Source organism: Asparagus officinalis, chromosome 9, assembly GCF_001876935.1.
Source record: "Asparagus officinalis chromosome 9, Aspof.V1, whole genome shotgun sequence".
In the NCBI taxonomy this organism is placed as follows: Eukaryota; Viridiplantae; Streptophyta; class Magnoliopsida; order Asparagales; family Asparagaceae; genus Asparagus; species Asparagus officinalis.
The window spans coordinates 45560976-45583118 of NC_033802.1; the positions used below are offsets into that span (position 1 = coordinate 45560976).

General features: G+C 44.1%; 1 long non-coding RNA gene across 1 annotated transcript; it reads right to left on the minus strand.

Annotated features, from left to right (window-relative positions):
- Positions 15319–15572, minus strand: LOC109823867. Its single transcript, XR_002242494.1, has 2 exons — positions 15489–15572; positions 15319–15395 (listed from the first exon to the last, which is right to left on the minus strand). It is a non-coding gene; the product is annotated as an uncharacterized LOC109823867 (long non-coding RNA).

Here is a 22143-nt window from a genome sequence, read left to right on the forward strand (position 1 = left end):
TATCCCTTCTTAGGATTCGGGATGAAATTCCCCATGCTTGTAAGGCATGGATTCTGGTGTTATTAATAACAACCTGTCACAATGTTGAATATGTGAACGGGTGTTCTTTTTAACGGTTAAGAACTAACCGGCAGCGCAGGTTAAGCGCAGACTTATCCTTGCTTAGGTTTCAGGATAGAATACCCCAGAATCGAACTCTGGTGTCTTTTTCTACGGAAAAAGACTAAACCGGCAGCGCGTGTTAGGCGCAGACTTATCCCTGCTTAGGATTCGGGATAAACTTCCTAGGATGAATCCTAAATTGACAAACTTTGGAAAAGATCAATGCGGGAAAGGAAGAATTTTATATTCTATTTCCCGGTCTTCTTTTAGGGTGAAGGCGAACCCGAAAACAAGGAAGGAAGAATTTTATATTCTATTCCTTGATTCTGGAAAGGAAGAATTTTATATTCTATTTCCAGCGAAGAAGAAACTAGAAGTGGGGTGTCCACTCCGAGAATCTGGAAAATTTAGATAAACTTGCCTTTTATAGGATGGGTTATCTAAACTGAAAATGGGTTCTTCGTTTATCGAAGTGGAATTTTCAACTCCGGTTATAACCATGAACAAGGTTTAACCAAAGAGAAAAAGGGAAGGAGTTCTTTCGTTTATCGAAAAGGGACTCCGAACTGAAAGTGGACCTCTTGCTCATGGAGAGAATCAAGAGGGCCAGAAAAACATTTTTGGTGGACTCACTGTCAATTGAAATTGATCAGTGAGGGATTTTGGTGGTGACAATGATTTTGGGTTATCCTCTAGAATATTAAGTGTAATATTCTTCAAGGAACTTCCCGGTAAACGAGTTATCCTGAATGTACTAGGGATAGTACTTTTTCAGGAACTTCCCATTTATTGGCATTAATTGCCTGGCGCCCTCTTGAGTAATCAGGCGATATGCGCCGTTTGAATAGACTGTGTCTATTACAAACGGTCCTTCCCATTTGGGTTCGAATTTACCTTTCTTCTTGGAGGTGAGAATTATAACGGTGGGTTTAGTTCTTATCACTTTATTTGTAATGATCGGGTTATCCCTAAGAAAATTACATGTAACATTCTTTCAGGAACTTCCCGTTACATGAATTATCCACCCCCAGCTTTTCTTGCAAAACTGGGTTTATCATTGTATCGGTTGCATGATCGGGTTATCCTTAAGAATACCACGCATGGCACTCTCCAGGAACTTCCCGTGGAAGAAAGGAAATAGTTTAGACTCATATACCTATTGGAGTATCAGGGAGCAGTTTAACCTCTTATACCGGTCGGAGGATTGAGAAGCAGTTTATACTCATATACTCTTCAGAGTCTTAAGAAGCAGTTTATACTCTTATACTTATCGGAGTGATGCCGTTCTCAACTGGCTTACTCTAGCGTTATGACGCCGGCTTCAACCAAGGTCTGGATACTATTCTTTAAAGTAAAGCAGGCCTTGGTGGGATGAAGGATCCTCCTGTGGTATGCGCAGTACTTCGGATCCGTAGTATTGTCAGCTTCCTCCTGATTCGTGATCGGTGGCAGCTTGATCTTGTTATTTTTAAGGAGTGATTCGAAGATGGCTGGAACATCTTTGTCTTTGAAGGAATACTCTTTTTGGAGTTTTCGATCTGAGGTCTTCTGCTGTCTCCGGGGCTGCTGTTGCGATGTTTGATTAGCACCACCAGTAGCTGCAGGTGTTTTTCCCTTCCCACGGGAGGCGAAGTTTGAGTTCAGATGATTCGCCATCGGTTGGCTCCTCTCGGCTTTCTTCCTTCGGATGAAGCGTTCGGCTTGTTCACCGTGCACCTTCAAGTCTTTCCAAGTGTCAGACGGTGATGTTCCCATTGCTTCCAACACATCTAAAGAGAGGTTGTTGTGACAAGTCTGGAGGATGAACTCCTCAGTGATCGGGTCCCGACAGTTCATCGCCTTGTTTCGGAACCTCTTGACGAAGGTATCGACTAGCTCCCCGTCCTTTTGTTTCTCATCGAGCAACGTTCCGATGGATATCTCGGTGTCGTCGTCAAAGAAGTTAGCGAGGAATTTGGTCTCCATGTCATCCCAGCTATTCACGCTTCTTGGCTTGAGGTGGCGATACCAATCGAAAGCGGCTCCGCGAAGAGTGCCAACGAAGGACCGTACCATCAGAGGCTCATTACCAGAGATAACACCTAGGTGCGATTTGAAGTAAATCAAATGCTGAGTGGGTGAACCCTTCCCATCAAACGGCGTGAAGTTGATCAGATTGAACTTCGCCGGATAGGGGATCGATTCACATTCTCGTGGGTATGGATAAGGAATGCCCGTCTTCTTAATCTCTTGAGCGGAAATCAATGTAATGATTTTGCTCTCGAGGTTTTTGATCTTCAAGTTTTCACTTGTATCTTCGTCAGCATTCTCGTTACCACCCCCTGCATTGACGAGAGGAGCATTGGCGTTATGAGTTTCATTCGCACATGTGTCTTCATCTTCCAGATTAATCTGGTTGCGATGACTTTGCTCGCCTCGCTGGTTTGTCAGCGCTTGGATTTGCTGGTCATGCATTTCTCTCATACTCTGCATGGCCATCTGCATTTCGTGCTTGAAGCTCTCTTGCTGTTTAGCCATGGCTTCCTCGAGCATTTTGGCCACTTGTTCCGCGCTTATCATCAGTGATTCGCGGGGTTGCTCTTCACTGAAGACTGTATTATCCGATGCAACCGCAGAGCAGGCATCTGATTCTTCATCTTCGGAAGGTAATCTTGTCCGAACTGTATTATCCGATGCAACCGCAGAGCAGGCATCTGATTCTTCATCTTCGGAAGGTAATCTTGTCCGAACCCTACCATAAGTTCCTCGCTTGATGGCTCCAGACTGTAGACGGGTTACACGCCGCGACGCTTCTAGAAACGAGTTGAGATTAACCTGTGTCGATGTCTCCTTGCTGGTCATATTAGTGGTGACCTTCAGGAATTCTCCATCTTCAACTACCGCTCTCCTTCGTCGGAAACGCCTAAGCCTTGGTTTCGGTGTTTCGGTACTAAGCCGTTCGAAAACTAAAACTCTTTCGGGGACCGCCCTAATGCAGCTGTACTCAGACAATACCGCCCGAATGAGCTTGGAACAGGGGCATTGAGTTTCTAATCCTCGAGGACTCCTCTTTCTGGTTTTCCTCGTGCTCCCATCTCGATAGTACAACTCATCGGTTTGAAGGTCTGGGTAATCTATCGCGTGTCGGCACGATTTCTCAGGTATAACGTCATAGTCATCACCAGACGATAACGTTTCCTTCTGAGAGCGAATTACCTTCTTCGGACTTTCGAGAGTCACGCGTCTCGAAACGCGCCTTTGTGGGCGCGAATTCTCGACGGGCTCCTGAACTTCAATGCGCAAAGTAGTGCGCTTGGTTGCCCTGATTTCCTCGTCATATTGAGGGTTGTGGCGACCCCCATCATGTTGATTCGTTCGGGGCTTTCTTAGTGGGCCCAAACGTCCTTGGATTGGAATTTTGCTTCGCTCCTCGGGAAGTGGACCGAGGCGCTCCAAGACTGACTTCCTTTTCTGGGATGGTCCTGCGGGATCTCCCGGAGCAGTTGTGGAAATCATCGGCGGTCTGGATTGATTCGCCGGAGGTTGAACTTTCGGAGGCTGCAGTTGTTGCTCCTTAGTCTGAATCGCCGCTTCAGACTTCGGTCTCCAAGTTTTACGGGTTGATGGCGGCTTCTTGGCCACCTCTTGGACTTGAGCTCGTGCATGCGCTGACATTGCGCGGCGCTTGCGAATGCGCTCCTCAAGCGTCGAACGATTCCGTTTGACCCGGACCCATTCACTCGTTGGCGACTTGGAGGAACTGCCATTCATCGGTGGTTGAGGCTGTTTGCCTCTCCTGTTCTTCAGATCCGCGTTGTAGCGGATTCCGTCGGTTGACTCCATCGCTTTTGCGAATTCTCGGGCCAAGCGTTGGCGTCGCCTTTGGCGAGCTCTCTTTGAGAGAGTCATCACTTCTTTGGTGACGGAGGGATTGACAGAAATAGGCCTGCCCTGGTTGGAAGTTGGAGGAATCTCACCCGATGCGACTTTGGCATCAAACGGGGCGAGATCTTCGTTGGTGTTTTCTACATCTTCACACCAACGAGCTTTTCTCCTAGAGGAGAACTTCTTGGACTTCTTGGACTTGTGAGGGGAGGTCGATCCGGACGAGGATGATAGATGCTCCTCGAACTTTTGTTGGTCGAACTCATACTTGACCTCCTCCTCGACCGGGATCGAGATCCGCGGCTGCGACGCAACGATCTCGGCAGCGAGATCGGTGGCTCCCACTGTGGTCGCCAGATTGTTCGCGGGAAAAATCGTGTCTTTCATTGATTCCATTGCACACTCTTGTAATAGTTTATCGGTTACAAAGATCCGGTCTTTTTATAAGATCCGATTACAACGAGATCACAAAAAGAAAGAAATAAAAGATTACAACTTTTTCTCCTTGTTTGTCGAACGAATCGCGAGCTCCTGTTTTGCGGTCACTCGCTTTTGTGGGTTCTTCGCCTGCGCCGGGGTTTATCCGTGGACCACCGTGCGATCTAGATCCGGTCGGATCTACGCAGTATGACGGGTATTATTTCGCTAAGGAAATAATAGCCGGGGGGATTGGTTCACCAAGGAAACAATCGTCCAAATCTCGGGATCAAAGACCAAGCTTTGATCCGGAGTGTACCTGTGTAGATCTGAGATCCGGTCCTCTCGAACTCTTGCCTTATTTGGCGTTGACGATCGCCGAGCACCAGATCTGGATGAGCAAGTCCTCGAAGTCCTAAAGCTTGAATCTTTTTTTAGATCTGAGTCTTGAATCCAGCAGGGCTTCGCCTCTCCAAATTTTCTAACCTCTTCAAATGAACAAAGGGGAGCCTATTTATAGGCTCTCTGAACTGTGCCCGCGCACAGATCTGGGTCGGCCACCCATGGGTGGCCGGCACTGGGCCGAGCCATGCTAAGGAACCTGTAAGCAATTTTATACGCCTACAGCGTGCGGTTCGTTAACCTCGTCGCCGCGTTAATCCGCTTCGTCGCGTTTAACTGAATCTCGGTGTTGTGGTCCAACGATCGTGTTTGGATATGTCGCCCGATGGTTCGTTGGTTTGTTGAATCACTATGTCGAGCTGTGTTAAGGGACCTATAAGCAGTTTTATACGCCTACATGACTTACCAAACCGTTAGCTTGATTCCGCACATGAGTGGATTTATTCCGTTGTTTGCGTGCGGTTCGTTAGCCTCGTCGCCTCGTTAATCCGCTTCGTCGCGTGTCATTTGGCTTTGGTGTTGCGGATTAACGCTCGTGTTTAGATACGTCACTCGATGGTTCGTTGGTTTGTCGAATCGTCGTGCCGAGCTGTGTTAAGGGACCTATAAGCAATTTTATACGCCTACAGTTTATTCCCGTGAGAAAGACGAAGTCTACGTATTCAATATCGTAGCACTAAGAGCATTAACTCTCTTAGCACAACGTCACATGCGGAATGGATTTAGATAATCCGCATGCTAGCCCGACTCAAACGGTAGTCGGTAAAGGCTAATCAAATCCGTTGATGGCTGAGGATTTGCCAAAAATTCTACAACTGCGAGTCATTGACGCATCAACTCCCCTAGTTGGTCTCGTGACTCGGGATAAGATCTGTATCCACACATCAGCTTTTATAGTTGGTCCTGCAGCCCCAGCATTTGGGACCGCCACGCTCCAACACCTTAAGAGCTTAAACTGTGTAGACCCAAGGTTAACGCGTGCCAATAAAAGTCAACGTACGACGTTCAAAACCCTAGGGTCAACGCTGTTCGCGGGAAAAATCGTGTCTTTCTTTGTTATTGATTCCATTGCTATCTTAAATAACAACTTTTTAGGTTACAAAGATCCGGTCTTTTTATAAAATCCGGTTATAATGAAAATCAAAGAAAATAAAAGAAAGATTACAACTTTTTATCCTTGTTTGTCGAACGAATCGCGAGCTCCTGTTTTGCGGTCACTCGCTTTGTGGGTTCTTTGCCTACGCCGGGGTTTATCCGTGGACCACCGCGCGATCTAGATCCGGTCGGATCTACACAGTACGACGGGTATTATTTCACGAAGGAAATAATAGCCGGGGGGGATTGGTTCACCAAGGAAACAATCGCCCAAATCTCGGGATCAAAGACCAAGCTTTGATCCGGAGTGTACCTGCGTAGATCTGAGATCCGGTCCTCTCGAACTCTTGCCTTATTTGGCGTTGACGATCGCCGAGCACCAGATCTGGATGAGCAAGTCCTCAAAGTCCTAAAGCTTCAATCTTTTTTAGATCTGAGTCTTGAATCCAGCAGGGCTTCGCCTCTCCAAATTTTCCAACATTTTCAAATGAACCACCCCCTCTCCTATTTATAGCCAAGCGTCACTGTGCCCGTGTGCACGTGTGGCCACCTCATAGATGGCCAGCCACCTTGAGGTGGCTCGGTTTCGGCCGAGCCCCTCCGGGTGTTTGGGTTCCGTCATTTGGTTGTTGTATCTGCTTCGTCCGTGATTCGGTTATGCGGTTGATTGGTCTGGAATCGATTCGTTGACTTGATTCCTGATTTGGCAGTAAATCCACTTCTGAGTTCGAGTCCGAAACTGATCTTGATTCGATCGTGATTCGTCCGAGTCCGCTCTTGGTTGGATGACTCGTTATTTGCGTGCGGTTCATTAGCCTCGTAGCCTCGTTAATTCGCTTCGTCGCGTGTCGCTTGGCTTCGGCGTTGTGGACTAACAATCGTGTCTGCATACGTCGCCCGATGGTCGGTTCGTCGAATTGGCGTTGTCGAGCTGTGTTAAGGGACCTATAGGCAGTTTTATACGCCTACAGATACCCCCTCCAAAGTATTTCAGCCTCGTTCTTTTATAGAAGAGTCTGGAATACTTTGGATATGATTGTCCCATATCAATGCGTTGCGATCAAACAGTCAACGTACACTGGTACAAAACGACGCATTCCAGACGGAAAATTCCGTCTGGAATAACCTTGATTCCGTTTAGAAAAAGTATTCCAGACGGAATTCCGTCTGGAATACGGGTCTAGTTTGTTTCCGTCTAGAATAACTTATTCTAGACGAAAATTCCGTCTGTAATGTATTATAGACGGAAAGTTCCAGACGGAAAAAAAACCGTCTACAATTCATTCCAGACGGATTTATTCCGTCTAAGATAAGTAATCCAGACGGAATTTTCTGTCTGCAATAATTCCGTCTGTATTAACTAATACAGACGGAATTTTCCGTCTGAGATACTCAATATCTCAGACGGAAAATTCCGTCTGTATTAGTTAATACAGACGGAATTATTGCAGACGGAAAATTCCGTCTGGATTACTTATCTTAGACGGAATAAATCCGTCTGGAATGAATTGTAGACGGTTTTTTTTCCGTCTGGAACTTTCCGTCTATAATACATTACAGACGGAATTTTCGTCTAGAATAAGTTATTCTAGACGGAAACAAACTAGACCCGTACTCCAGACGGAATTCCGTCTGGAATACTTTTTCTAGACGGAATCTAGGTTATTCCAGACGAAATTTTCTGTCTGGAATGCGTCGTTTTGTACCAGTGCTTGTTATTAATTTTAATTGGCATAAAATCAGATTAGATTAGCATAAGACCCTAATCACCCCCCCTCTAGGGTCTAACATTGGCTTCTTCCAAGGATTGCCTATATATACCCAACTACCCCCATTTAATTCAGAACCAACTTTACAAGAGAAAATTAATTGGGCTTGTGTTCTTGAGTTTAAAAGAGCTTCAAGTTTCATATTTCCCAAATTTGTTTTCACACTTGCAAATTCCACATCCCAAGCTTCAATTGGAATCTCTTCTCCTTGCCATAGGGCTGCTATAAAGAGAGGTTCTTTTTGTTATTTATAACGTGTGGAGAGTAAGATCTTGTGGAGATCTATTGTGTGGTTGTGAGATCTCAAGAGGAGATGGTGTTAGCCATTATGTTTTGATGATGATTTACAACCACCATTATCGGTACTAATTGCTTGTTGAGTGGTATTATAGTTAATATATATATCAAGCTTGTTAGTACCACTTATGGAGGATTGGATGGAATATGAGCTACAACGATGATATCCAAAGGAGGAGGAGGCATAGTGATGAAGTAATATTTAATCAAGAACAATAAACGCAATAAGAAACTTCATCAACTCAAGCAATATCAAGACTCAAGAAATATATTTCTTTGTGAGAGATATTTATTGTTTTTATTTTCTCTCTAGTGCTAGAATATAGGCAAGTAGTTGTAGATTTCACTTGAAGCTATTAGGATATCACACACACGTTTTCATACTTATATTTTTGAGCGTTTTGACAAAATATCATTTTTCACAAGTATGAGGACCTATTCAAAAAATTACTTTTCTAAACAGTTTGTTTTTAGTGTTAAAAGCAATTTACAAAGTTACACAATTTTTAGAAGTCATTTTAGTATTTTTACAGATTTTTAAAGAGTCAAAACTACTTTCTAAATGCCGTATCTGTTGTGTCAGTTCGCGATCGTCCGTCACGATCGACCGCGTCCTTGTTCTTGTCTTAGTAGCTAGCAGAGTCTTTCGCGGTCGACCGCCATGGTCGACCGCCATGAGTCCAGAGACTTTCGCGGTCGATCGTGACGGTCGACCGTCAGTCTGAAAAATCCTACGGTCGACCGTCAATGTTTCTGGAAATTTTCTCGGTTTTGTAAGTAGCTCGCGGTCTACCGCGAAAATTCTACGGTCAACCGCCGTTCACCCCAACGGACGTTTTAGTACAGTTTTCTAAAATGATTTTTTACGAGATTGTGTGGGATTTGGGTGGCTTTGGCTGTAGTGTTTTCTCCTATTTAAACCCCTCTACCCCTCTTCTTCAACCTGTCCCAAGCAATTTGAAAAACCAGAGTTTTGTTTTACTGAGAGCCAAATTTTCAAACATGTTTTCTCTATTTTTCAAGTTCACATCCCAAGCTTCAGTGTAATCTTTCTCATTGCCATAGGGACACTATAAAGAGAAAGTTTACACTATTTTCTACTGTTGTGAGCTTGATCTTGTAGAGATCAACTATGTGGGAGTGAGATCTTGTGGTGATCAACTGTGTAGTTGTGAGATCTTATAGAGATCGTTGTGTAGAAGAAGTTTCGGCTTTCAAACCGAGTTGTGTAGTGGTTTCTCCTCGAGAGTGGGGAGTGGGGACGTAGGTCAACGGGTCGAACCTCGTTAACACATCGCGCGTCACTTGGATAACGATTTCTAACTCTATCTCTTTTACTTTGGTTGTTCATTTTGTGGTGTATTGCTTGTCTTATTTTTTATTGCATAATTATTATCTTAAGACCCTAATCACCCCCCCGTCTAGGGTCTAACAGATCATTGTGTAGAAGTTCCGACTTTCAAACTGGATTGTGATAGTGAAATTCTCCTAGAGAGTGAGGAGCGGGAACGTAGGTCGGAGGACCGAACCTCGTGAACATATCACATGTCACAATTGGCTAACTATTTCCTAACTCATCTCTCTTATTTTGTTTTCGCATTTTATTTTGTGGAAAATTGCATTGTCTATTTTAATTGTATATTTATTGCCTCATAACCCTATTTACCCCCACTCTAGGGACCAATAATTGCGGTGGCTCGGTGGTGGCCGAGCCACCTTGGTGGCCGCCGAGCCACCAAGGAGGTGGCTCGGCCTCCGAGCCACCATTTGGTGGCTCGGAGGTGGCCGAGCCACCCCAAGGTGGCTCGGCCACCGAGCCACTTAGGTGGCTCGGCCGAGCCACCACTTGGTGGCTCGGCCACCGAGCCACCTTGGTGGCTCGGTGAGCCGCCTCGGTGACTTGGTTTCCGAGCCCCTCCGGGTGTTTGGTTTTCTGCTGTTTTCCACCTTTGGGTTCTGTCCGTGATTCGGTTGATCCAGACTCTGATTTGATTCCTGATTTGGCAGTAAGTCGGATTCCTGATTTGGCAGTAAATCCACTTCTGAGTTCGAGTCCGAAACCGATCTTGATTCGATCGTGATTCGTCCGAGTATGCCCTTGGTTGGATGACTCGTTGACTCTTCGAACACTTGGCTTGATCCCGCACGCGAATGGACGTATTCCGTTGCTTGCGTGCGATTAGTCAATCTCGTTGCCTCGTTGGTTTGTCGGTTTGTGCCGAGCTGAGCTAAGGGACCTATAAGCAATTTTATATGCCTACAGATACCCCCTCCAAAGTATTTCAGTCTCGTTCTTTTATAGAAGAGTCTGGAATACTTTGGATATGCTTGTCCCAACCTTCAGTCGGTGTAATGGGACCTTGGAATGACTTCCGTTCTTGATTCCTTCAATTCTCCAGGCTATTCGGTGCTTTGTCGAATGTCTGAAAGAGTTTCGGTGCTGCATTTATTGTCTGACCGTTGTCGGAATTTTGAACTTTGAAGTCGGTTCCTGATTTAGCTGACCATCGATTGTTGGCGTCGAGTCTTTATCTGCAACGCGTTGTCCGGCGTCTTATTGTTTGAGTTATCCTTAAGAATATTTATAGAAAACATTCTCCAGGAACTTCTCAAAAATTAGGGAACAGTTTATACTCATATACCTTATTGGAGTATTTAAGAAGCAGTTTAACCTCATGCACTGTTGGAGGATTGAGGAGCAGTTTATACTCATATACTCTTCGGAGTGTTAGTTCTTTCATTGCAACGCATTGATAGGCGTTGACCTAGGGTCACGCGTTGTCCGGCGTTGACCTTAGGGTTTTGAACGTCGTACGTTGAATTTTTGCTCGCAACGCGTTGACTGGCGTTGACCTAGGATCACGCGTTGACCGGCGTTGACCCTAGGGTTTCGAACGTCGTACGTTGAATTTTTGCTCGCAACGCGTTGACTGGCGTTGACCTAGGGTTACGCGTTGTCCGGCGTTGACCTTAGGGTTTCGAACGTCGTTGGATGCTCAAGTCACGAGACCAACTAATGGAGCTGATGCGTCAGTGACTCTCGTATTTATAGGATTTTTGGCAAACCCTCAGCCATTAACGGGTTTGATGAGCCTTTACCGACTACCGTTTGAGTCGGGCTAGCATGCGGATTGTTCAAGTCCGTTCCGCATGTGACGTTAAGCTAAAAGAGTTAACCCTTTTAGTGCTACGATATTGAATACGTAGACTTCGTCTTTCTTACGGGAATAGACTACCCGGCGACGCGTGTTAGGCGTTGACTTTAGGGTTTTTGGCTAACCCCCAGCCTTCAACGGGTTTGATTAGCCTTTACCGACTACCGTTTGAGTCGGGCTAGCATGCGGATTGTCTAAATCCGTTCCGCATGTAACGTTGTGCTAAGAGAGTGAATTCTCTGAGACTTTGTGCTATGATGTTGAATACATAGGCTTCGCCATTGTTACGGGAATAGGCTACCCGGCAACGTGTATTAGACGTTGACTTATCCCTACTTAGGCTTCGGGATGAGATACCCCAGAATCGAACTCTGGTGTCTTTTTCAATCGGTAAAAGACTAAACCGGCGACGCGTGTTAGGCGTCGGCATATCCTTTCTTAGGATTCAGGATGAAATTCCCCATGCGTGTAAGGCATGGATTTTGGTGTTATTAATAACAACCTGCCACAATGTTGAATATGTGGACGGATGTTCTTTTCAACGGTTAAGAACTAACCGGCAGCGCGGGTTAGGCGCAGACTTATCCTTGCTTAGGTTTCAGGATAGAATACCCCAGAATCGAACACTGGTGTCTTTTTCTTTGGAGAAAGACTAAACCGGCAGCGCGTGTTAGGCGCAGACTTATCCCTGCTTAGGATTCGGGATAAACTTCCTAAACTGGAATTCTATTGTCTTCTTCAATCGGTGAAAGACTAAACCGGCAACGCGTGTTAGGCGTTTGACTTATCCCTACTTAGGATTCGGGATAAAATTCCCTGTACCTGTGAGGCACAGATTTTGGGATTTGAAAAAGGTGGTGTCTTCTCTTGGGGCAAAGACGAACCCGAAATGGGGGAAGAATTTTTATATTCTATCTCCCGACAATGAAGAAGAAGAATTTTATATTCTATCTTCAACTGGAAAGGAGACTCGAGGTGGGATCTCCACCCCCAGAATCCGGAAAGGTGAAACTGAGAGTGGGATCTCCACTCCGAGAATCGAAAAGATTCGGATAACCCTAACTGTCGGAAGGTTTGATTACCGAACTAAAGATGAATTTCTCTTTTATCGAGAGTGAATTATGGTTTTGACCCTAACTGTAGGAAGGTTTGGCCAAACAGGAGTTTGAGGTGACCCTAACTGTAGGAAGGTTTGATCACTCGATTTGAAAGTGGACCTCTCGTTCATTGGAGGAATCGAGAGGGGATTTTGACTGTGGTCCTAACTGTAAGAAGGTTTGACCAATGGAAGGTTTAAGACGATCCTAACTGCAGGAAGGTTTGATCGCTCGATTTGTGGACCTCTCGTTCATTGGGGGAATCGAGAGGGGATTTTGACTGTGGTCCTAACTGTAAGAAGGTTTGACCAAGTGAGTGTTTTGAGACGATCCTAACTGTAGGAAGGTTTGATCGCTCGATTTGTGGACCTCTCGTTCATTGGGGGAATCGAGAGGGGATTTTGACTGTGGTCCTAACTGTAAGAAGGTTTGACCAAGTGGGTACTTTACGTCCAGACTCTAACAGAGAGAGTGTTGAGTGCATAGACATGGTGAGAATCCTTTCTCCTGGAGGAGAACTTCTGGGATTTCTTGGACTTGCGGGGGGAGGTTGATCCGGACGAGGACGACAAGTATTCCTCGAACTTCTGCTGGTCGAACTCGTATTCGACCTCCTCCACGACCGGGATTGAGATCCGCGGCTGCGACGCTCCGATCTCGACAGCGAGATCAGCGGCTCCCACTGTGGTCGCCAGATTGGTCGCGGGAAAAATCGTGTCTTTCTTTGTTATTGATTCCATTGCTATCTTAAATAACAACTTTTTGGGTTACAAAGATCTGGTCTTTTTATAAAATCCGGTTATAATGAAAATCAAAGAAAATAAAAGAAAGATTACAACTTTTTATCCTTGTTTGTCGAACGAATCGCGAGCTCCTGTTTTGCGGTCACTCGCTTTGTGGGTTCTTCGCCTGCGCCGGGGTTTATCCGTGGACCACCGCGTGATCTAGATCCGGTCGGATCTACGCAGCACGACGGGTATTATTCCACGAAGGAAATAATAGCCGGGAGGGATTGATTCACCAAGGAAACAATCGCTCAAGTCTCGGGATCTAAGACCAAGCTTAGATCCGGAGTACGTCTGCGTAGATCTGAGATCCGGTCCTCTCGAATACCTGCCTTATTTGGCGTTGACGGTCGCCGAGCACCAGATCTGGATGAGCAAGTCCTTGAAGTCCTAAAGTTTGAATCTTGTTAAGTTCTGAGTCTCCAATCCAGCAGGGCTTCGCCTCTCCAAATTTTCCAACCCTCAAAAATGAACCAAGGCCTAGCCTATTTATAGGCACTCAGATCTGTGCCTAGGCACAGATCTGGGCCGGCCACCTCAGGGTGGCTCGGCTCTGGGCCGAGCCACCCTGAGGTGGCTCGGCCATGGCCGGGTTCCGTCGTTCGGTTCTTGTATCTGCTTCGTCCGTGATTCGGTTATGCGGTTGATTGGTCTGGAATCGATTCGTTGACTTGATTCCTGATTTGGCAGTAAATCCACTTCTGAGTTCGAGTCCGAAACTGATCTTGATTCGATCGTGATTCGTCCGAGTCCGCTCTTGGTTGGATGACTCGTTGATTCTTCAACTCGTTAGCTTGATTCCGTACGCGAATGGATGCATTCTGTTGCTCGCGTGCGATTCGTTGACCTCGTCGCCTCGTCACTCGATGGTTTCGGCGTTGTGGACTAACAATCGTGTCTGCATACGTCGCCCGATGGTCGGTTCGTCGAATTGGCGTTGTCGAGCTGTGTTAAGGGACCTATAGGCTGTTTTATACGCCTACAAACGTCGGTCAACGCGTAACCCTAGGTCAACGCCAATCAACGCGTTACGATCAAAAAGTCGACGTACGACGTTCGAAACCCTAGGGTCAATGCCGGTCAATGCATAACCCTAGGTCAACGCCAATCAATGCGTTGCGATCAAACAGTCAACGTACACTGGTACAAAACGACGCATTCCAGACGGAAAATTCCGTCTGGAATAACCTTGATTCCGTTTAGAAAAAGTATTCCAGACGGAATTCCGTCTGGAATACGGGTCTAGTTTGTTTCCGTCTAGAATAACTTATTCTAGACGAAAATTCCGTCTGTAATGTATTATAGACGGAAAGTTCCAGACGGAAAAAAAACCGTCTACAATTCATTCCAGACGGATTTATTCCGTCTAAGATAAGTAATCCAGACGGAATTTTCTGTCTGCAATAATTCCGTCTGTATTAGTTAATACAGACGAAATTTCCCGTCTGGGATTATAAACATCCCAGACGGAATTTTCCGTCTGAATTAACTAATCCAGACGGAATTTATTTCCGTCTGGAATAACTTACCCAGACGAAAAATTCCGTCTGGGATATCTAATGGCAACCAACACGATTTGACATCCCAGACGGATATTTCCGTCTGGAAAATTCCGTCTGGGATATCTAATGGCAACCAACACGATTTGACATCCCAGACGGATATTTCCGTCTGGGATGTAAAAATTCCGTCTAGCCTTATACCTGTATAATCCAATGTTTTGCAGTTTCGTAATTGGCTGTATACCTGTAATCCACTTTACAAATCAACAATAACAATCACATATATAATCAACAATAAAATCACAACAAAGTCACACAATAAAATCACAACAAAGTCACACAATAAAATCACATGAAATCTCTGTCACAACAAAGTCATACATATCATCTCTGTCTTAACTCTTCCAACTTATAATCATCCACATATATGCATATAAATTTGCAACACAACTCTCAATCAACTCAATGTTTGTTTTGGGCTCAACACAAAGAAAGTTGTTTTTGGTCTCAACACAACTCAATCAACACACATGATTTAAAAACACGACGACGATATCCAGGTCCACGAGCATTATTTTCTCTAGAGATGCTCAAAGAAACACATGCACCTGCAAGATAAAGGTCCACGAGCATTATTTTCTCTAGAGATGCTCAAAGAAACACATGCACCTGCAAGATAAAAGAAGGTGGCATTATTTTTAAGAATATGATATATAAAGATAAAAGAAGGTGGCATTATTTTTAAGAATATGATATATATATTCCTAAATTTAGAAGTATGCTTACTAATGTTGGATATATCATATGTTGATATCTTCAGCTCATGTCGCCACTGTTTGAGCACGGCCTCAACTTTGATATTGAAAACATAGTGCCACGCCCCAGGGTAGTCCTCAAGACAATAGAATTTCTACAGTTTTGCATGTAAAAATATAAGATATCTAAGCATTTTGTAAACGTATTCTATATCAATATGAAAATTAAAGAAGTAATGATCATATACCATCAACTCTCTCCATATATCCTCGTATGCGGACCAGGGAAGCTCCTTGAATTTGAAGTACGGGTTTATGACTTGGGGCCGCCGTACTAAAACGCCGATGTAGTTATTAAAGTACGTACGACGTTAGAAACCCTAGGGTCAACGCCGGTCAACGCGTACCCCTAGGTCAACGCCAGTCAACGCGTTGCAACCAAAAGTCAATGAACAGTTATCTGGAACCCTGAGTCAGCACGATGTGATGGAGATAGTCAGTCAACTCAATGACACCAGACCAGACCAGACTGAACCGGATCAAACCAAGTTGAACATATGAAAAATACTCCAATAAGGTATACGAGTATAAACTATTCCCTATTTTTGTTGAGAAGTTTCTAGAGAGTATTTTTCTAAAAATATTCTTAAGGATAACTCAACAACACTCCGAAAAGTATAAGAGTATAAACTGCTTCTCAAGACTCCAGCAAACGTACGAGTATAAACTGTGTCAAACGCTGGACAACGCGTCGCAAATAAAGACTCAACGCCAACAATCGATGGTCAGTTCTATGTTGAACCAGCAAACACGAGCTAAAAGATCAGAAAATCAGGAATCGACTTCAAGTTCAAAATTCCGACAACGGTCAGACAATAAATGCAGCACCGGAACCCTTACAGACATTCGACAAAGCACCGAATAGCCTGAAGGATTGAAGGAATCAAGAACAGAAGCCATTCCAAGGTCCCGTTACACCGACTGAAGGTTGGGACAATCATATCCAAAGCATTCCAGACTCTTCTATAAAAGAACGAGGCTGAAATACTTTGGAGGGGGTATCTGTAGGCGTATAAAACTACCTATAGGTCCCTTAACACAGCTCGGCACGGTGATTTGACAAATCAACGAACCATCTGGTGACGTATCTAAACATGATCGTTAGTCCACAACACCGAGGCCAAGTGACACGCGACGAAGCGGATTAACAAGGCTACGAGGCTAACGAACCGCACGCAAACAACGGAATAAATCCACTCGCGTCCGGAATTAAGCTAACGGATCGGTGAGTCAATGAGTCATCCAACTGTGGAACAGATTCGAACTCGAACACCGAGGCGGATTTACTGCCAAATCAGGATCCGAACTGCCAAATCAGGATACGGACTGCCAAATCAGAGTTCAGATCAACAACGAAGATTGGATAAACCGCGAAACCAGAAAACAGGTACGAAACCAAACACCTAGAGGACTCGGCCGAAACCGAGCCACCTCTAGGTGGCTCGGTGGCCGAGCCACCTCTAGGTGGCTCCAGTGAAGGCCTATAAATAGATCTGGATGGCTCATTTTTGAGAGGTTGGAATTTTGGAGCCGAAACTCTGCTGGATTGAGAACTCACCCTCGGATTTTCAACTTAGAAGACTCGGACTCTCAGATCTGGTTCTTAGCGATCATCCACGCCAAATAAGGCAGGAGTTCGAGAGAGATCAGATCTGAGATCTACACGGTTTTCCTCCGGATCAAAGCTTGGCCTTTGATCCCGAGAAGAGTCTCGATTTCGCTTGGTCGATTTCGATAACTAAGGCTATTATTTCCTTGGTGAAATAGTACCCCCGGCTGTTATTTCCTTCGTGAAATAACACCCGTCATACCGTGTAGATCCGACCGGATCAAGATCGCGCAGTGGTCCACGGATTAACCCCGGCGCAGGCGAAGAACCCACAAAAGCGAGAGACCGCAAAACAGGATCTCGCGATTCGTTCGACATAAAAGGAAAGTTGTAATTTTCATTTTTTTTTATTTTGTTGTAACCGGATCTTATAAAAAGACCAGGTCTTTTGTAATCGAAAAACTATTACTTGAGAGTGCAATGGAATCGAAGAAAGCAATTTTTCCCGCGAACAACCACGAGGGGTGAAGTTCTGTTTTGGGGCATTGTTCGCGGGTTGACCTCTTTCGTCTTTCTTCCTTTTGAGGAAGCGTTCGGCTTGCTCCCTGCGTACTTTCAACTCTTTCCAAGTCTTGGATGGTGCGACGCCCATAGCTTTCAGCACGTCCAAGGAAAGGTTGTTATGACATGTTTGGAGGATGAATTCCTCCGTGACTGGATCTCGGCAGTTCATCGCCTTATTCCGGAAGCGCTTGACGAAGTTCTCGACTGATTCTCCGTCTTTTTGTTTCTCATCAAATAGTGTCCCGATTGAAACCTCTGTGTCATCATCGAAGAAGTTGGTGAGAAACATGCTCTCCATGTCGTCCCAACTATTAATACTTCCCGACTTGAGACGATGGTACCAGTCGAAGGCGGTCGCACGAAGGGTCCCCACGAATGATCGTACCATCAGAGGTTCATTGTCTGAAATGACCCCTAGGTAGGACTTGAAGTAAATCAAGTGTTAACTGGGCGAACCCCTTCCGTAGAACGACATGAAGTTAATTAGGTTTAACTTCTCTGGATACGGAATTGATTCCCACTCCCTCGGATAAGGACATGGAATGCCAGTCCTCTTCACCTCTTGAGCAGACATCAAAGCATTGATCTTGCTCTCGAGGTCTTTCATCTTCAGATCTTCGCCTGCATCTTTCTTCGGGCGACTTTGAAGAGAAATAGTGGGGCCACCCCTAGCGTTGGGGCCATCCTCAGCATTTTTATCATCGGGAGAGGTATCGACATTGATATTCCCCTCGACTTCTGAGTCGCTATCTTCCTAATTAGTAATGTGGCGATGACTAGATTTACCGTGCTTATTTGACAACTCTTGGAGCTGCAGGGCATGTAAATCCTTGACCCGTTGTACGGTCATCATCTTGATTTTGAAATCCTCCTTCTGGTTAGCCAAGGCTTCTTGAAGGAGCTGAGCCATCTGCTCAGTAGTGATCATGAATGCTTCTCGAGATCGCCCTGTACTAGACATTGTGTTATTAGAGCCAAGTTGCGGAGCATGTATCTGATGTCTCATCATCCGAAGACCATCCTCTACTCGATCTAGGTCTGATAGCCCCGGACCGCAACCAAATGAGATGTTGAGATGCTCCGGGGAAAGGATCGGGATTGAGACGTCAAGTTGACTTCCCCTTATCGACCATGTTAATGGTGACTTCTGGAAGTTCGCCATCCTGACCGACTGATCTTCTTTTATGGAAGCGCCTTGGTTTAGGTTTGGACGCTTCAGTAGAGATTCTTTCGAATACTGAGACCCTCCGTGGAGCTGTATTAGGTCAGCTATATTCTGATAGTACTGCTCTGGTTAATCTCTCACAAGGACAGTGAGAGTCTGTTTCTAGGGTATTTCTCTTTCGAGACTCACCCCAGTCAGATAGTACAACTCGTCGGCGTTGTGGCCAGAGCAACCTATCGGTTGTTCGCTTGTTCTTTCAGGTATAACGATGTCGTCTGTCGGATGCGTCTTCTTCTGATTAAGTAATGCTTTGTTGGCGTTCGCAGGAGTCACTCGTTTAGAATCACACCTTTGTGAGGGTGAAACCCTAATGAGCTTTTGGTTTTTCACACGTACCCCAAGCGGGTGGTTACGAGAATCAACTTGTTGGAAGGTCGCGCACGACCCCCAGTCTGGATATTTGCTCGGGAATCATTCAGCGGACCCAAGCATTCCTTAACAGGAGCTTTGCCTCGATCTTCAGGTAGTGGAACAATGCGATCCTTCAGCGGAATTTTGAGGCTCGAGAATTCCGGATCTGTGTAAATAAAGGCCCTAGGACTGTATTTATAGGTTTCAGAAGCTCAGTTTTCGGATAAGAATGACCGATTTGATCTCATCCTCAGTTGTAACCACTTAACCACGTTCCAAGATAACTTCAGATCAATTAGGGAGGCTTTGGATCAGAATATACTCAAATCTAGGCAGTTAACGGGTGAAATCAGCATTTTTAGGTGCGAGACAGACTTTGTGTCTCGGCCTTGGCCGAGACACGTCGTGTGTCCCGGTTGCGCGCCTCGACTTGTTTTTTGCGTAATTCCTCGGCCCGATCTCGGAATGACGCGATTCAAAGTGCGTTGGAAAGCCGGAGAGGAGATCTACAATCTTATATGAGTGAATCATGTGTGGAGTGGACAAGACACGAGTGATGCTTCATCTTTCGTGAGTGAACCGTAACTCCTGATCGAATCGTCTCTTCGTTATTTCGTCGTCCCGTTGATTCGTACGCTTCGTCGACTTGCTTCATGCGCTCGTTGACGTCAAATAATCCCCTTTGACTCGGATAATGATGCTCATCGTCTTCTGTCTTGAGCTACGTGCGGGAACCTATAGATAATTTTTGACGCCTACAGGCACTATGTATGGTATATACGTGATGGCGATGATTGCTTATGTTTGGACATTGGGCATGTCTCTCATGACACTAGACCAAGAATATGTTTTGTTTGAACCAAGAAAGTTCTTGGTTTGAGATATATTGCGACTGTGAGTAGGGGCTCGTGATTCTCCACCACCAAAACATTGATCAAGTATAAAAAGCATGATAAACCAAGAACGAGAAACCAAGATTTATTCTGCCTATCAAGTTGTTACCCATTGGCAGGAGTTGAAACCTTTGAGGGAGGGAGGGGGGTAGGGTGATTGTGCTAGATCATTTGTCGACAACAACAACAAATCTATTAGTAATGATGACCATATGGGGGTTCAGCTTGGGAGAGAAGAAAGGGGGATATAGGAGGATGAGGGAGAGGGAGGGAGAGCAAGGGTGGGAGAGAGATTGTGCGAATCGATCATAGTAATGGAAGAGAGGCAAAGAGCAAGGCCAGAGTGATTAGGCCTGTCCGTTCCGGCCGGCTCGGCCCCGCCCGAAAATCCGGCGCCGCGGCCCGACCGCCCGGTCGTTCGGGCCGGGCCCGGCGTTTTTTCTTTTTTTGCAAAAATTTTAATTTTATTATAGTTTAAATAAAACAAAGGACAAAACAAACTAATAACAAAATAATATAATCTCTTTAATCATCTGAAAATGACATAATTACAAATAAAAAATTATGTAAAAATAAATTCTTTATAATGATATGAATTAAATCATTACAAAGTTATCAAGTATAAATTTAATTTCAAATTATGCGCGATCACAATAGATAAGTACATCCCACCTAGGTTTTTCTAAATTTCTTTTCTTTTTTTTGATAAAAAAATACTAAAAATTAGTTAATATTATTATATTTTTATATATTAATGTCAGAGTATATACTTCTAATTATTATTAACTATATATTTATATACATATATTTATATGTAAATATATTGGTATATATTGTAAGTTATAATTAAGAGGAGAAATCGCATAGTAAACCCCTATTAGTCGTTGCTCGTTGGGCCACATGGCGGAAGTAACTTTCCCGCTACAACCTCATCACTCATACTTATATATACTTATTTATACTAAGAGAGAGACGAGTATACACACACATATATTAAAAGGCTAACTTATATAATGGGAGGATATACATATATAAGAGAGATTATACTTTATATAATACATATATCTAGGGAGCAGCAGCTATATTAATATTATATATATATATATATATAATATATATATAAATTATATATATATACTATATATATATATATAATATATATATATATAATCATTATCAACTCTTATACACTATATAAGAGAGTGCTTACTTGACTATCATAGCCTATCAAGCCAGAGCGTCTATACATATCATAACAGAGAGCTATACTCTTATTATAATATATACTAACGAGAGAGTAGTAGTATACTATACAACATACATACCATACTCATAGCATATATATAAAGTAGGAGTATTCTTATACTATACTAATACTCTATATAGGGATGAAAGGTATACTTATATAACCTTATACATATATATACTTATATAGAGAGAGATATACTTCATTGAGAGAGAGCTGTGAGTAGCGATAGTAGGAGAGAGCTATTATATCAACATACACAATATGACATATCTATACATATATAGAATTATTTATAGCAGAGAGGTATATATATATAGAGAGAGTATTACTCTATATCATACCACTACCTATGCACTAAGCACGAGGAGTATGATATAACATACATGCATACATTTATACATATATTACAGAGAAGAGTCCATATATACTTCATATAAGAGAAAAGGACACTTATATATACCTTAACCTAGATCTAACTACTATACTTCCTATAAGACGAGAAGTTATAACTTCTCATACTTACATTCTATATACTAAGAGGAGAGTATATATATACACACACTATACATATTATACATATATAGAGATATGTTTATATACAATATAGTAGTATATACATGATAGTATACCATATATAAAAAATATTATTATCATATATCATAATATTATAAATTATGTATAACTTAACAGCTATATCATATCTCACATACATAAATCAGACATAAAAAAATTAAAAAAACTACTATTCTGGGCCGGATCGGGCCCGGGCCGGGCACAAAAGAGCCGGCCCGAAGCCCGGACTTGGCCCGGGTTTCCGGGCCGAGGCCGGGGCCGGCCCGCGCCGGCGGCCTGGCCGGCCCGGCTGTTTTTGGACAGTTAGGGTTGATGATAAGAGAGTGAGGCTCACCCTGTCATCCCATTTATTTTAACATTTATTTTAACAGATAAAAGGCTTATTAACTCAAAATAATACGCAGAACCAGAAACTTGAGATTTTGGCTCTTGTGGCGGG